General features: G+C 38.7%; 1 protein-coding gene and 1 pseudogene across 3 annotated transcripts in view; both read left to right on the forward strand.

Annotated features, from left to right (window-relative positions):
• PARD3B (par-3 family cell polarity regulator beta) overlaps positions 1-15,099 on the forward strand; it is a 1,015,886-nt gene that overhangs the window by 292,736 nt on the left and 708,051 nt on the right. The gene's annotated exons all lie outside the window — the stretch shown is intronic.
• Positions 9,490-9,606, forward strand: LOC123600207 (annotated as a pseudogene).

Here is a 15,099-nt window from a genome sequence, read left to right on the forward strand (position 1 = left end):
TATTCTTACAGAAATTCTTTTGGTAAGTGTATTTGTAATTACGACTTCTAAACTCGGCCACCCTGCTTTGCTGTCTCAGCATATGACTAGGCTGCACCCGACCTTCCTGCCACCTTTCAGATGAGCGCAGTTGGAGGTGATGAATCCCAACCATTGTGAGAAGCATGTTGGCCTATGCGGAATACTGAAGTGCTGACATGTTTCTCATCTACCTTCTAAGCCTTCCATGACATTTAAATCTTAGTACAATCTTATCATACCCAAACAGTAATTTAAAGAATTTTAAAAGACTGCATTTCTACCTATTAGGGCTTTATGAACATTGGATTAATGATTGATTAATGCCACCTTACTTAGCATTTGTAAGAATGGGACAACCTTAAAGGAAAAAAGTTTTTCAAAACCCTATTTTTTTCTTATTCCTGATAGTATATACTTACTTATGGCTGGGATCTATATTTAGGTTAGCATTGGAGTATTTTTCTTGCTGGCCTCTGTAATCCTTAAAAGCTGGAGTTAAAAGAGTATATTCTTTTATAGGAAGATAAGTAAGTTATCCTTTAGTGTTTCTCAAAGTAGTTACAGTTTCTGCTAATGGAGAGATGGAAAATGAGTACGTAAAGAATGAAATGTTATTTACCTTTCTAATAACTAATGACATCTAGTATCCTATGTGCACACGTAACTATGCATATGCCCACACGTACACACGCAGCACTCCTTCTGAGCTGGCACACGTTCGTCTAGCTCTCAAATGGTCGTCGGTCAGCCTCAACAACTTGAGCGGCTTGCTTTGGCCAAACTCCAGTGTTTGCAGATTTGCTAGTTGAAACTTAGTTTACATTTTATCTCACACTGAAAACAGTATTTGATGTGAAATTTGGTGGTCTGATATACCTGTTTTGTTGTTCTTTCTCTTGATTTTCCTACTCAATAAATATAAATGGGAAGGACCTGTCATCGTTGAATCCGTTCTTCCGGTAGAAAAGAAGTAATTGAAGCCATTGTGTCCCCTTGATGTTTTGCAGAAAGGAAACCTTTCTGGCAGAGCCGAGATTTTCATTTTATTGTAACTGGGACTCATAAGCTTTTGAGAGCTGGACCTGCGTCAACAGCCTTAATCAGTCAAACTATGTAGATGTGCATACGATTAATGAGGTGGATGTGGTGAAAGCATGCAAAAGGCTGAGGAAGTTGCTGTGTTTGGTGATCCTGGTTCAACAGAAAGTTGTTGACTTAAGTGTATGTTATGAGTGCATTGTATTTGCTTAATTCCAGTAGGCGGCGCTGGGAGGTGTCCCTGACTCTCAACTTTTGGTGTGTTACTCTTTATCTTCATCATCTAAATGACTGCTGACCAAATGCTGATGTACCAGACTCCACTATGAGTTTTCATACTTTGTGAGCCAAGGCAAGGACTGTGGTTAATGTGTCTTGTATGTTTTGCATAATGTCTCACAGTACTCCACACGTGGTAGATGCTGTCTTTGTATTGGTAGCTTGATCATTGTGACTGTCTGGCAAATTGCACTGAGTGCAGTTCCAGGAATCCTATTGTTACCATCTGGTGAAGTCAGAGAAGTAAGTGCAAAAGTACTGTGGTCTTCTCCCTCCTGCACTGAAGAGTTTATTAGGCTGGCATTTTTACTAGAGTGTACTTATTTTTCTGGTAGGAGTTTTCCTTAGTTCTGGGAAAGTGCTCCTAAAGGTCAGAACAACCGGAGTGATACAGAATTCCCAAATGGAATGTCAGTGATCAAGGCCATTGGAATATGAAGCATAGTGACTTACTCTAGTTTATACCAGTGTGTTGCATTATTTTCCATTTAGCCATCTTGGTGAGACACATCCTTCCTTCCCTTTCTGCTTTTCTTTTACACTCACCGGCCATGACTGGTGAATAAGAACAGGAAATATTGAAAATCTGCCTGCCCATGTGAGTTTGCTATTTGTAAGCTCTGGAGGAGTGTGGCAAGAGTAGTCACCTTCCCCCACTCCCTGCTCAGTCAGGTGACTTTCCCCCGGGCTTCGGAAACAACAGATCATTGGGAGAATAATGGAACATTGGAAAGATACAATAAAATAGAATTTAACCTCTTGTTATCATGAGTGGCAAACAGACATTATACCAAGCTAGAGTATGAATTTAAAAAAAAAGTTTTACAAATATTTATTTTAGCATTAACTTTAAAACATGATTCCTGGGGCGCCTGGGTTGTGCAGTTGGTTAAGCGTCCCACTCATGACTCAGGTCATGATCTCACAGTTCGTGAGTTCGAGCCCCACATCGGGGCTGTCAGCACAGAGGCTTCCTGGAATTCTCTCTCTCCCTCCCTCTCTGCCCCTGCCGTGGTTGCTCTCAATCTCTCAAAATAAATAAGCTTAAAAAAAACCCCACAATTCCTTGATAGTTATCAATTTCTCTATCAAATTGTATTTGAAATTGCACTTAAGTATTTTACACAGGTTACACAGATTAGAAAGCTTAGTTCTGTCATTGTTAATAAATGGACACATGGCATTTGAAGGCTCATTATCAACTGGCCAGGATAATGATCTCAACAAAAATACAAAGACCACACTTTTGAACTATCTTTTTTTAATAGATGGTTTTGGTGGGTGAAACAGTGTGAGTATGAAATCAATACAACTCCTACAGCATGATATAAAGAGAGGTATTAGGAAGTAAAATGACAATAGTGTTTTATATGTGGCTGGCCTTTAACACAGTCAGGAGAGGTTTTATTCTTTTTAGGTTCTTGTAACAAGTTTTGCTTGGCAAAAGCCGCCATTTTGGGGGGTTGTTTTCTTTACCATGTTTTAGAATATTGCTCTTTTAAATTCCAGTGGAGTGCTGTGCTCTTTAATTTTCATAATTGCAATTATGCAAAATATTATATAGTAAGTATATAAGTATCGTAAGCTAGTTAAGGCTTATTACAACTTCCTATGATAATAAATAAAGGTAATTTTATAATAAAGCATATGATTGTGTATTGCCTTTTGTTCAACAGTTTATATGTCCATATTGAAAAAGAACATAGTCCTACTTTTTCTACATACAATTTGGAACATTGTGATAAACATTGAGCAAAAATTTTATCAGAGTTGAGATTTAAAGAGTGGAAAAGATCCATATATACAACAAGTGCTTTAAGCAACGGATTTCAGAGGATTAGTGTATTTCCCAAGAGGCTAAGGCAGTGTGCCTCTGGTTGTGGTCTTAATGTGCTGGAGACAGGCAATAATTCTGCAGAAATGCAATGCTCCACAGTGTCTTGTTTCTTAATTATAAAAGCTATTCTAATTATTCTGTTGTAACTTATTTAAATGTTAAAGACTCACTAACTTAGCTAAAATTTCTTTAATTGAGATGGAAAGGGGAGTGTTGAATATTGTTGTCACTAATAAAATATATAATAAAGAGGAACCCACCATGATCTGGTTTGATGTCTTAATGAAAGTTAACATGGTGAAATTCTTTCCAGTACTAAGTCACTGAATGCTATTTTTTACTTAATTCCTACCAAATATTAATGTCTTGGAGTTCTTTGGATTATTGGAATATCAAAATATGCAGGAGTTTGCTAGAAAGGGTTACCCTGTTGCCCTTTGGCATTATTTTTGGTGTTACGTTTACTTTGTAACCACCTTTCTTTTTTACCGTTAACAACAGAAGTATCCAGTCCTTTATCAAATTACGTGAAATATTGCTATGTGCTAGATGCAATCTGACTAACATATGTTTCCTAATTTTAAGAGTCTATGAGAGGGACAGTTGGATAAGTTCTTGACTGTAGGGCCATGTGAGCAACCCTCCAGAATGTTGAAATAGAGAGGGAATTTTAGAATCACAACAAGGGCATCTCAATCAGCTTGGGGAGTCCGGGAAGTTGTCTTGATGGATGTCACTCTTGAGCAGAGTCGGGAATAACAATTTAGCGTTCGCTGGACGAAGCCTGGATGCGTGAAAGAGTTGGGGCAGGTTGGGAGGCAGGGTTGGGGCACATGGGGCCCCGGGTTCAGCAAACTGCAGTCATTGTTCAGGCTTCATTCTGTGCCAGGCTTGTATTACACAGAATAAATCCAACTCACAAGCTCAGCAAACTAAACAACAAGCTAACGACTGTAACAAATAATTAAGTGAATAATGAACGAACTTTGGAGAAAAACAAACGAAAAGAGCCACAAATATGAACTGAGCATTCTTTTAAATTTTTTTTTTTTCAACGTTTATTTATTTTTGGGACAGAGAGAGACAGAGCATGAACGGGGGAGGGGCAGAGAGAGAGGGAGACACAGAATCGGAAACAGGCTCCAGGCTCTGAGCCATCAGCCCAGAGCCCGACGCGGGGCTCGAACTCACGGACCGCGAGATCGTGACCTGGCTGAAGTCGGACGCTTAACCGACTGCGCCACCCAGGCGCCCCGTGAACTGAGCATTCTTTATGCAGCGAGCATAGTACTAGAAGCTGAGGAGATAATACTGAACACAACAAATATGATCTTTACCCACATGGGCCTCAGTCTAGAGGGAGAAACACATTTTAATAAATCATTGCACGAATAAATATGTAATTATAGGTTGTGGTAAATGCTAACTAGGAAGTAAAGGATTTGAGAAACTGATGATAGAGAAGTTTTACTTAAATGTAGGCAGGGGTCAAACAAACGTTTTAGAGGAAGGGGTGTTATGCATGAGACTTCAAGGAAGCGATGGAGGCCGCGATAGAAGAGCAAGGGGTAGAACGTTCTAGATCAAGTGAGGGGAGCATATGCGGATCTGAGGTGGAACAAACAGAGCTTGGAAGGAACATAAAGAAACTAACAGTAGAGTAAAGTACACAAGAGAAACAGTGATGTAAGATGAGGCTAGAAAACAATAGAAGCACAAGACGTTGGGGGCCCAGAAACTGAAGGTTGAGTAAATTGGAACAAAGATGTGAGGAGCCAGCTTTTTTCCTGGTCTGCATCAAAGTGGTGCAGTTCAGGCAGACCTCGGGGGGATTTTTCTTAATACTTTTTTTATGTCAACATTTTTTTAATGTAGTAAGGAAAATGGACAGGTGAAGTAGAAGTGATGAGAATGATCGAAACCAAGAGTGCACATTTAGAGAAGAATATCTCAAAGAAATGGAATCTAGTTCGAAAGGAGGAGGAGGTAAGGTAAGCAAGATAGTCTAGGTGGTCTGCTGAGTGACAGTGAAGCAGAAAATAGAGAATAGCGATAGAAGATTCGGGAGAACACTAATGGTCCCATTGTTGTCCACCAAGGATATGTGGAAAGTGAACTTGGGTGAGCATTCCATTGTGAAAGACATACAGCGAACATTCAGTAGCTTTCAGAGTGGCTGATGTCTTTGGGATATTGGGCCAAATGTCTCCTAAACAAAAGATACTCTTTCATTCTGTTCAAATGGATGAATATTAGAAAAAAAAGGGAATAGTAGTCTCTTTATCATAAAGGTATATAAACTTCTAAGATTTCAGGTCAGGTGTGTGTGTGTGTGTGTGTGTGTGTGCGCGCGTGCGTGTGTGTGTGTATAGTTGTGTATAGTTGTGTGATGCCCATGGTGGTATAATTAGATGACTTTGAATGATTTTCTTCTTTTTACCCTCCCCTCTTTGAATTAAAAAAAAAAAAGAAAGAAGGAAATCCACCACTCATCAGTCATTGCTAACCTGGCGGCAAAACCCCAAACATTATCTATTTTTCTATCACTCTTCCAATGCTACATATCACTTCCCTAATGAGCTTTCAGCATCTTTTTTTCCCCAAATTTCTTCAGCTAATATTATTGACAAGCTTCATGAAGGCACAGCCTTCTTCATCAGTTCATGACTTTGTACCATGCATTTTAGGGAAGAGCCTCCTCATCAGAAAATAACTCTTATTCTTGATACAAAACTGTTTGTATCAGTTTTTCCACACTCAGTACCTTTATGGGTCGTCCTGCTTGCAAGAGAGTTCACCCCGAGAGAGAAGGAACCAGGCAAATGTATTTCCCCAAAGATCCTTGATCATTTCAGGAGATGAGAGCAGGTTTTGAACACTTGCTATCTTGCATTTGTGTTTCAACCTAACCCCCACAGAGTTCATCTGTGTTTGTGGCTTCTAACTTTGTATTAGCTTCCAAATGGATCTAATAGTATATTAATAAGTTTAAACTTATGGAAACTATTTAACCAATAATTTTAACAAATAATGTATTAAGGCCATCATGTTAACCTTTTAATTTTCATCGTGTACAATGTTTTTCAAGTATCAGAATTACCGTGATTTAAAATACATTTATTTTGGGGCACCTGGGTGGCTCTGACTTTAGCTCAGGTTGGGCATCTGACTTTAGCTCAGGTCATGATCTCACGGCTCGTGAGTTTGAGCCCTGCATTGGGCTCTGTGCTGACAGCTCAGAGCCAGGAGCCTGCTTCAGAATCTGTCTTAGTGTCTCTTTCTGCCCCTCCCCTGCTCATGCTCATGCTCTGTCTCTGTCTGTCTCTCTCTCTCCAATATAAACAAACGTTAAAAAAGGAAAAAATTAAGAAAATACATTTGATTTTGTCTCAATTAGAATTTATGAAAACATTCTTCTGTTTTAGAATATATATGGCTTTTAACTCTAACAAAATTATGTATCATTCCCATGTTTCTGACACTCTACATGATTTTAGTATTTGAGGAAAACTGAAAGTCTTGAGGAACTTTCTCCATTCCCATATTTTAGTGAAATTGGGATATAAAATCTTAAATGTGAAGTAAATGCCATTTCTGTAGAAATTTTGTTAAAAATAATACGCTTTAAGGCAAAAAGTGGTTGTGTAAATTAAAAGCAAAATTTAAGAGCTATTTTCTTTTTTTCTTCTTGAAGTAGAATAATGATAAATAATGTGAAGTTTTACTGAGAGATAATAGTATTCAACTATAAGAAATATATATCGTTTTACTATGAATAGAAATTTTGGAAATCAAAGCTAGAGTTTTCTAATTACACACATTTTAGGGGTGGAAAGCATGTTATTTTTAGAAACTGATGCGAATAGCCATATGCCTCAACATCAAGGTCTGTGGTTTACAAATCTAAAAGATTTAAAAGAAATGTGAAGGTTAATACAATAAGAGTGTCCTCCACCATTTGTAAAGATCAGACATGCCTACAGAGAAGAACATTACCATCTGTACAGATGGAGAAACCTCAGATGTTGTGGCTTAAAATATGTGTATTTTCTGACATTTGGGTAGAATGATACAATTTCTTATGAGTGAACTTGATTCCTGACATTCACTTAAATGCTAATTTAATTTTGGTACAGGAATAGCGAACTTTCCAAATTTCATGGTTGTTGAGTTATCCTGGGATTCTGATGAGTGATTGGGAATAAAAAGGGCCTTCTTCTGAAGCCTGAGCAGTGATGGAGACATTAGATAAATTCCCAGTAGCTACAAAGCTAGAAAGAAAACCTCTTCAGCATAATCCACAGCAAAGCCTGAAACTCTCTTGCTTTAAGGAATTTCCTGGTGGCCTTAGGGAGAATATTAATCGAACTCTTTAGGCTTAACCTCCATAAGAGACTGTTATGCAGCCCTTGTTGTTTCTACTTTAAAGTCAGGAATTTTAAGTAGATTAGAAGGAAGAACAGTGCAGTGCAGCATAAAGTTAACATTATACTGTTAATAACATTCAACTGAATTATTAATTTCCACCAGAAGTTGTTTTTAAAGTAATCAGGATTAACCGTAGGAATAAGGATTGTTTTCCCCTCTTTGCTTCTTTTTCCAAAGAATAATTCATTAAGAATACCTTATAAAAACAAAAAGGGAACATAGCCATAAAAACTTGTTATATTAATGACTGATTGTGTTAATCTACTGTAGCTGTCTAATTCTTTATCCCGACAGGGAAGGAGAAAAAAAAAATCAAAGGAAATTGTTCCTGTTCAAATTGTTGAGTTTTTTGTCCTCTTGAGAACCGGTGAGTTAGAGAACAATGTTGGGGATGATTACCAAAAGTGGATAGAATCAAAAGGTGCTGGTTCTCTCTCTGTCTCTCTGTCTCTCTCTCTCTCTCTCGGTGAAACAACCATTTGAAATAGCACAGAGGCAACATGGCCTGGGCATAGAAGCAGGGTGGCTGGCAGATGGTACCACAGGCTGGAGAAGCTGCTGGCAGATGGCATGGACTATTTGAGCAACAAAGACACTTTTGGCTACCGATGCTAAGAGTTGGAAAGAAAGAACAAGACAACTTCTCCATGTTGCCAGCTCGTATACAGAAAAGGTTTTGGCAGAATGGAGACTGATAAAAGATATTCGATTGTTAGCTACAAGAAAAGTGAAGAGACGTTATTAAGTTTCATAAAACGTGCTCCCTCTGGTGTGATTTGAACTTAGTTTCGTATGGAAGAGCCCTTTAGAGATCATCTAAACCAGCTCTGCTCACTGAATATTTGGGCACACACATTCTGTTTTTATTCCCGAAAAGATACGTCTTCAAAACTTTATATTAGGTGGTAAGATTGTAGTTTCATGTTGTAGGGATTAGGAGTGGTTCTTGATTGTCAATTTAAGGAGCCCATAAGCCGTGTTTGGATGCTAAAATCGTGTGTGGTGAAGTCATGTTTGGCTAACATGACATATGGGCTTAGAGCTTTACCAGCAAAAGGTGTGCAGAATTGTGTCTCTGAATTACTTTGGGGGTTCTGGTCATTATCACGTGTATCACATTTGTTTCCTGGAGCCTCTGAAGCCACCGTAACAGTCATTTAGTTCCTAATGATTTCGTTGGGGCTGCTCCCAACTTTTCATTTGTAGCTCTTTCACTTCTTGCTACCTCGTCTCCCTCTGTACCTATTGTTAGATATTGTGTTTCCAGAATTAATTAACTTAGATAACTTTTACCTAATACCGTTTATGTGTAAGCAGTACTTTAAACTGAAACATATAACTCTTATTCTAAAATAATTATTTACATATATCAAGAACAGCATTAAAAATACTTAGGAATGTTTAAAATCAAATAAAATTGAAACACATTACCAGAAATAGAAAAGCCAATTCCATATGCATTCCTAATAATTATATCTCCCTAGCTCACTGAAGTTTAAACTGTTAGTCTCTCAATTATGCAGAGAACTGCCAAGATTCTAGATGTAATTGAAAATGCCACTGAACTGAGATCAAAAGAGATCAGTAAGATATATTCAAAATGATGTCACCCAAGATGCCTGTGAGCCACCAAAATTGCCATCATAATGATTATTTAACTTTTGAGAAGCCTTCTCTTAGAGATTTTGGATTCTTGCCTTCCCCTGTATTCTGTCAGTCTTTGTGATCTGATTTCTGTCAGAATGCTAGAAGCCGTGATTGGAACAGAAGGCAACATGCCGAAGTAGGAGGGTATGAAGGCACAGAGATAGTTTAGCATGAGGGAGCACCCATAAGAACTACTCAGTAACTGAAGGGTGGAATGATGTCTTCAACAATTCAAGGGAGTGCTTGCTTCCCGCAGCACATACCCTGAAAACTTCGAACGATACAGAGATTAGTGTGGCCCCCGCGCACGGATGACACACAGATTTGTGAAGCTTCCAGATTTACAAAAATTTTTTCCAACGGGGAAAACATGTATTTCAATAGACCATAATTAAGACATTTAAAAGAAAATTTTCCAAAATACAGTTTTTTGTTTTTGTTTTGTTTTTTGTTTTTTGTTTTTTTTGTTGTTGTTTTTTTTTTTTTTTTTTTTTTTTTTTGCGGGGGGAGCACTTCTGGGCAAAAATATGTTTTCTAGAAAATCTTCTGATTTATAAATTTTGATTTCATACTTACCTCAAAGAGAGTTAAAGTTATAGCCAGTATTTTTCATAAGTTGGAAATTATGTTTAAAATCTTTGTTTAGGGGTGCCAGGGTGGCTCAGTCGGTTGAACATCTTGACTCTTGATTTTGGCTCAGGTCATGATCTTGCAGTCATGGAATTGAGCCCTATTGTCAGGCTCTGTGTTGAGTGTGGAGCCTGCTTGGGATTCTCTGTCTCCCCCTCTGCCCTTCCCTCACTTGGGTACATGCTCTCTCTTTCTCTCTCTCTCATAAAAATAAAATAAAATAGAACCTTTGCTTAGAGGACTATGCCTTTCTAGTCTACATATAGTATCTACTCCCAGAGGTATTATTTCTTCCTTGTCTTCCTCATTATGATAATGATAGTGGGAGTGGTGGTACTGTAATGGAAACTGGTGGGTCACGCAAGTCAGGCAGCCCTCATTCTACCTTAGTCTTAGGTCGGTCACATTACTTAATCTCCCTAGATCTCTGTTTTTTCACTTATAAAATAAAAGTGTTGGCTTTTCATGTCCTCTCTTACTTAATCACTCAAGCTTGCCTTGCCACTCCAGGGTCCAACTTATAGAAAAGAGGAAGGATTGGTATTGATTTATCTGGAAGCCACGAAAAAGGAAAGTAAGATCCAGAAAGCATACACTAATAGAGGTTTGATTATCAAGCATTTGGGATCTTATTCCAAATTTACAAGTAGACTCTTGCATTTCAATGTCACTTTCTTTTTCTGTGAAATAAGAGAGTTTATTCAGCCAGATGAATCTGTACGGTTTTAACTGTATCAAAGACTGATTTCTAGTTAAATTCATGATTCTTGTTTTTTTTTTTTTAATTTGTTTTTAACATTTATTCACTTTTGAGAGAGAGAGAGTCAGAGCACAAGCAGAGATGGGGCAGAGAGAAAGGGAGACACAGAATCTAAAGCAGGCTCCAGGCTCCAAGCTTGTCAGCACAGAACCCGACGCAGGGTTCGAACTCACGAACTGTGAGATCATGACCTGAGCTCAAGTCGGATCTGAGCCACCCGGGTGCCCCTCATGATTCTTGTTCTTGTCCTTCTGCAAGAGGAAGCTCTCACTGGGACATTCTCATCATTTTTGTACTAGAGTCCCACCTATACGTCATCCCTTTTCCCCATCTATCACTCACTTCCTCTACCAGTGTGATGCATTTTATGGCTTTGCATTCTGGGATGAGAGACATGGAGCCTGCCTTATTCATCCCTGCATCTCCAACATCTAGCCAAATACTTGTTGACTGAATTAATGTAAACATTTCTAGCCATAACCTGACTCCCAGGACTTCAATTTTCATTTGAGAATCCATCCATCCATCCATCACTTCCTATCACTGGTAAAGATTCTAATCTCTCCTCCCTCATGGCTCGAGACCACTACAACCCCTGCTTTTATAGTCAGGCAGACATCAGGGTGTGGGAGAGCTCCTCACCTGCCTCATTCTCATAGTTAATCATTAAGCATTAGGAATTGGAATTTCAATCTGTTGTCTCATAGAAGCAAAGCTTAAAACTGCTGTTAGCTTCACTGTTTTCATACTGATACCGTGTGAATTAGATTTTTTGTTTCCTGACTAAGGAATCTAATCACTATTTACAACAAAATCTTGTTTCTCTGGGAATATATATTCTGGGTTCCAAGTAACTAGTTGGCAAATGAACTCTTGTAAGGCAACCCATTTGTAAGTTGGAGGTGGCCTTTTGGCAGGAGGTATAGAAAGGTACACCCGGGTAAGTATGGTGTCGACATACGCGAAATTTGTAGTGCCTCAAAGAGAACTTCTTAGCTTGTGACAGAAGAGCGAATTCCCAAATCAGTCACTGGCTTTTCCCACATGTACAGATTGTCACATTAAGAAAAACCTTTCCAGAACACATCTACTACAGGAGCAAAGTAGAGTTGAGTTTTGTAAAAAATCGGATTTGAATGAGGGCTTCATTATTACAAACTTTGCCAATCCTCACTGTTTACAGTTCAAAAGAAATTTTAAGTGGATTATTTTCATTTCAGCTGTCATCTGTGGTTTGATTTTCCATGGGGCGCTTTTTTCATTTTGATAGTGCTTCACTGGGGAAATCTTTTGATAGCAAATAGACTGCTTCCTGCTCTATTTTTGTACTTCAGCTTTTCTGTATCGGGAAGTCACAATCATCTGTTCCCTGGATTACTATAGTGTGTTCCAAAGTCACCCTTGTGTGTCCATCCTTAAGGTCTACCCCCAGTTTTAAATGTAAACTCTCAGACAAGGGCCATTGTCTGGTTTGCTTATTACCACATCCCTGGTGCTTAGAACAGTCTATGGCACATAGTAGACACCCAAGTATATAGGTGAGTGAATTAAGTGGGTGCTTTGTATATTGATATAGATCAAGATTTCTCAGTCTTGACACGGTTGATGTCTTGGGCCAGATAGTGCTTCATGTTGGAGGAGCTGGCCTGTACATTGTATGATTTTGGCAGATTCCTGGGATCTACCCACTAGATGCCAGTAGCACTCTCTTAATATGTTAATAATAATAATAATAATAATAGTAAAAGTGTTAGCAGAAATTGCCACTGATTGAGAAATGCTGATATTGGCAGAAGACTAAATCCTAATATTAGTATGTTAGAGTAGTGAGAGTCAAAAAGATACAGGGAATCTAGTTCCACCATTATAAGCAGTGTGACCCCACACTCTTGCAGCTTAATCTTTGAACCTTGGTTATGGTGACAATTAAATGGCTGTGGCTCTCTTGATGAGCGAGAAGCCCTTGCTTTCTAGACAGATCCTGCTTGTGGCCAGAGATAACCTTTCTATCGACCATGTCCCCTACTCATTGCCATCATGTACCTTTAGGGAGGGCTCGTACCAGTTCATTCACGATGTCCTGTGTAGCACAGAGGTTCTTCCAGATGCCCGATATTTTTAGGAGTTTGCTACGTGATTTTATTTTGCTCTTAATTGATGTGCCATTACTTCTAGCCAGGGGAGAAAGAATGACTGTCGAGATGTCAGCATGATGGGAGTGCTGGCCGTTAGATAGTTCCAGGGAATCCCACCAGTTTATTTCTGCCATCGTTTTAGCTGTAGGACTCTGATTGCTGTAGGTTCTGATTGCTTATTCTCTGTGAGCTTTGGTTATGAGTCATTGTGAGGGTTAAGTGAAACTATGTAAGTGAAACAGTAAGAGCTGGGCACAAAGTTGGTGCTTACAGCTGAGCTCTCTTCTCTTCCCTTTGTTAAATTTCCAAAACCATCTGTGTATGTGTATACATATTCATATAAATCATCATCCATGCATAAATATATGGATAGTCATTCAATAATTAATACATACATTCCAAACACATTTATTGATCACCTATTTAATAGGCCCTGGCCCTATTCTAGATGCCAGAAATGGAGCAATAAAAAAAAATAATAGAATCAACAGCAATTATTAATAGTATAGCGGTTAGACTATGTTCTCCACTGAGTTGTATATAGGTTAAAAAAATTGAAAATCGCTTTATGAAGAGTCATTTCAAGAGTGTGGTCACTTTGGGGCGCCTGGGTGGCACAGTCGGTTAAGCGTCCGACTTCAGCCAGGTCACGATCTTGCGGTCCGTGAGTTCGAGCCCTGCGTCAGGCTCTGGGCTGATGGCTCAGAGCCTGGAGCCTGTTTCGGATTCTGTGTCTCCCTCTCTCTCTGCCCCTCCCTCGTTCATGCTCTGTCTCTCTCTGTCCCAAAAATAAATAAACGTTGAAAAAAAAATTAAAAAAAAAAAAGAGTGTGGTCACTTAAAGTATCATTTCATAAAAAAGTTTGCCCTCGTCAAAACAATGTTGCCCCATGATGTGTAAAGCACCCATTTGTTTTTCAGAAACAACATATGCAAAATATTGAAAGCCTGAACCTTTGACCTAACTGATTTTGAATTTTTAACCCTGACAAATCAGAGTAATTTAAGCATTAAAAAACAACTTTTCGATTTGATCCTCCTTTCTGGTTTATTATACTTCTGCACATCCTGAACACTCAAATTAGTGTCTGAGGTCTGCAATGGTGATGAAGTACGTTTCTGTATTATCTAGAATTATTTGTGTATCTTCCTAAGAATATCTGGATTGCATTGAATTTCCTCTCAGGGAGATGGGTGAAAATAACTTTTTGCAAAACATGACTGCATCATCCCTAAGCACCATTACAACATGCTTAATGGGCTGTAATAGTATTTTTATTATCTTATAACTTTGGCTCCCTTAACGTGTTTGAAGGTCTTTAAAATGCACCTTTGAGCATTGTTCCATGTGCTTTGTGTCCCCTGAATAAATATTATACCCCTGTTGACTTTTTAATTTTGAAATTTGATAACAGTAATGAAAGAGAAATCCCTGACCATTTTATATGTTTGCCACTTCATTTCACATAGCTTCTTTCAGTTTCCAGGGATATATTTAGCAGATATTTGTCTGTTAGGAGTGGGCGTTATTTGGTCGTTAGGGGGAAAAAAAAGAAAAGAAAATCCCACCACTGCTTTATTGATCTTTAATGGTATATGAGGCAAGCTGGAAGCGTTTGAGATGTTGAAACTGACCGATGTAGACACTATATCAAACACAAATGAGAGAAAGGGGCATCTTGGACTGGCAAGGTGTGCATGTGGAATGTGTCATGTGGAGATGCAATTGGGCTGGAAGGAATGAGCTCTCACGGAGAGAAACATTGGAAGTGGTGTTTTGGTTAAAGCATGAACATTGTGAAAACTATCGCGCATTGCCCCCATCTCGAGTGGTGATAGGCTTATATGAACGACTTCACTGGGGTCCCTACACAGGTGAATTACTTGGCCCAACTGGGCTCTACAAATGTCAAGGTACTGTGCTTAACTATCAGTCAGTCTGGCATATTTTGTTGGGAAAAGTTTAAATCACACTATATATAAGTAATATTATTTCTTGAGAATTTACAGCGAGCCGAAATAGTGCTCAGTGCTTTAAGAGCTTTATATCATTTAACCTTAACGATAATTTTACTAGGTTAATATTAGTGTCATTATTATCTTCATTTTGTAAATGGTGGGGTTGAGAATTACAGGGATTACATAATTTACACACAGTCTGACACTGTGGTAGAATGATGGAAAATTATATATGGTTTAAAATCTTTCTACAGTCAGGGAAACTGGGTGGCTTAGTCGGTTAAGCTTCTGACTTCAGCTCAAGTCATGATCTCGTGGTTCGTGGGTTTGAGCCCTGCATCGGGCTCTGTGCTGACAGCTCAGAA

The sequence above is a fragment of the Leopardus geoffroyi genome, chromosome C1 (genome assembly GCF_018350155.1).
Source record: "Leopardus geoffroyi isolate Oge1 chromosome C1, O.geoffroyi_Oge1_pat1.0, whole genome shotgun sequence".
In the NCBI taxonomy this organism is placed as follows: Eukaryota; Metazoa; Chordata; class Mammalia; order Carnivora; family Felidae; genus Leopardus; species Leopardus geoffroyi.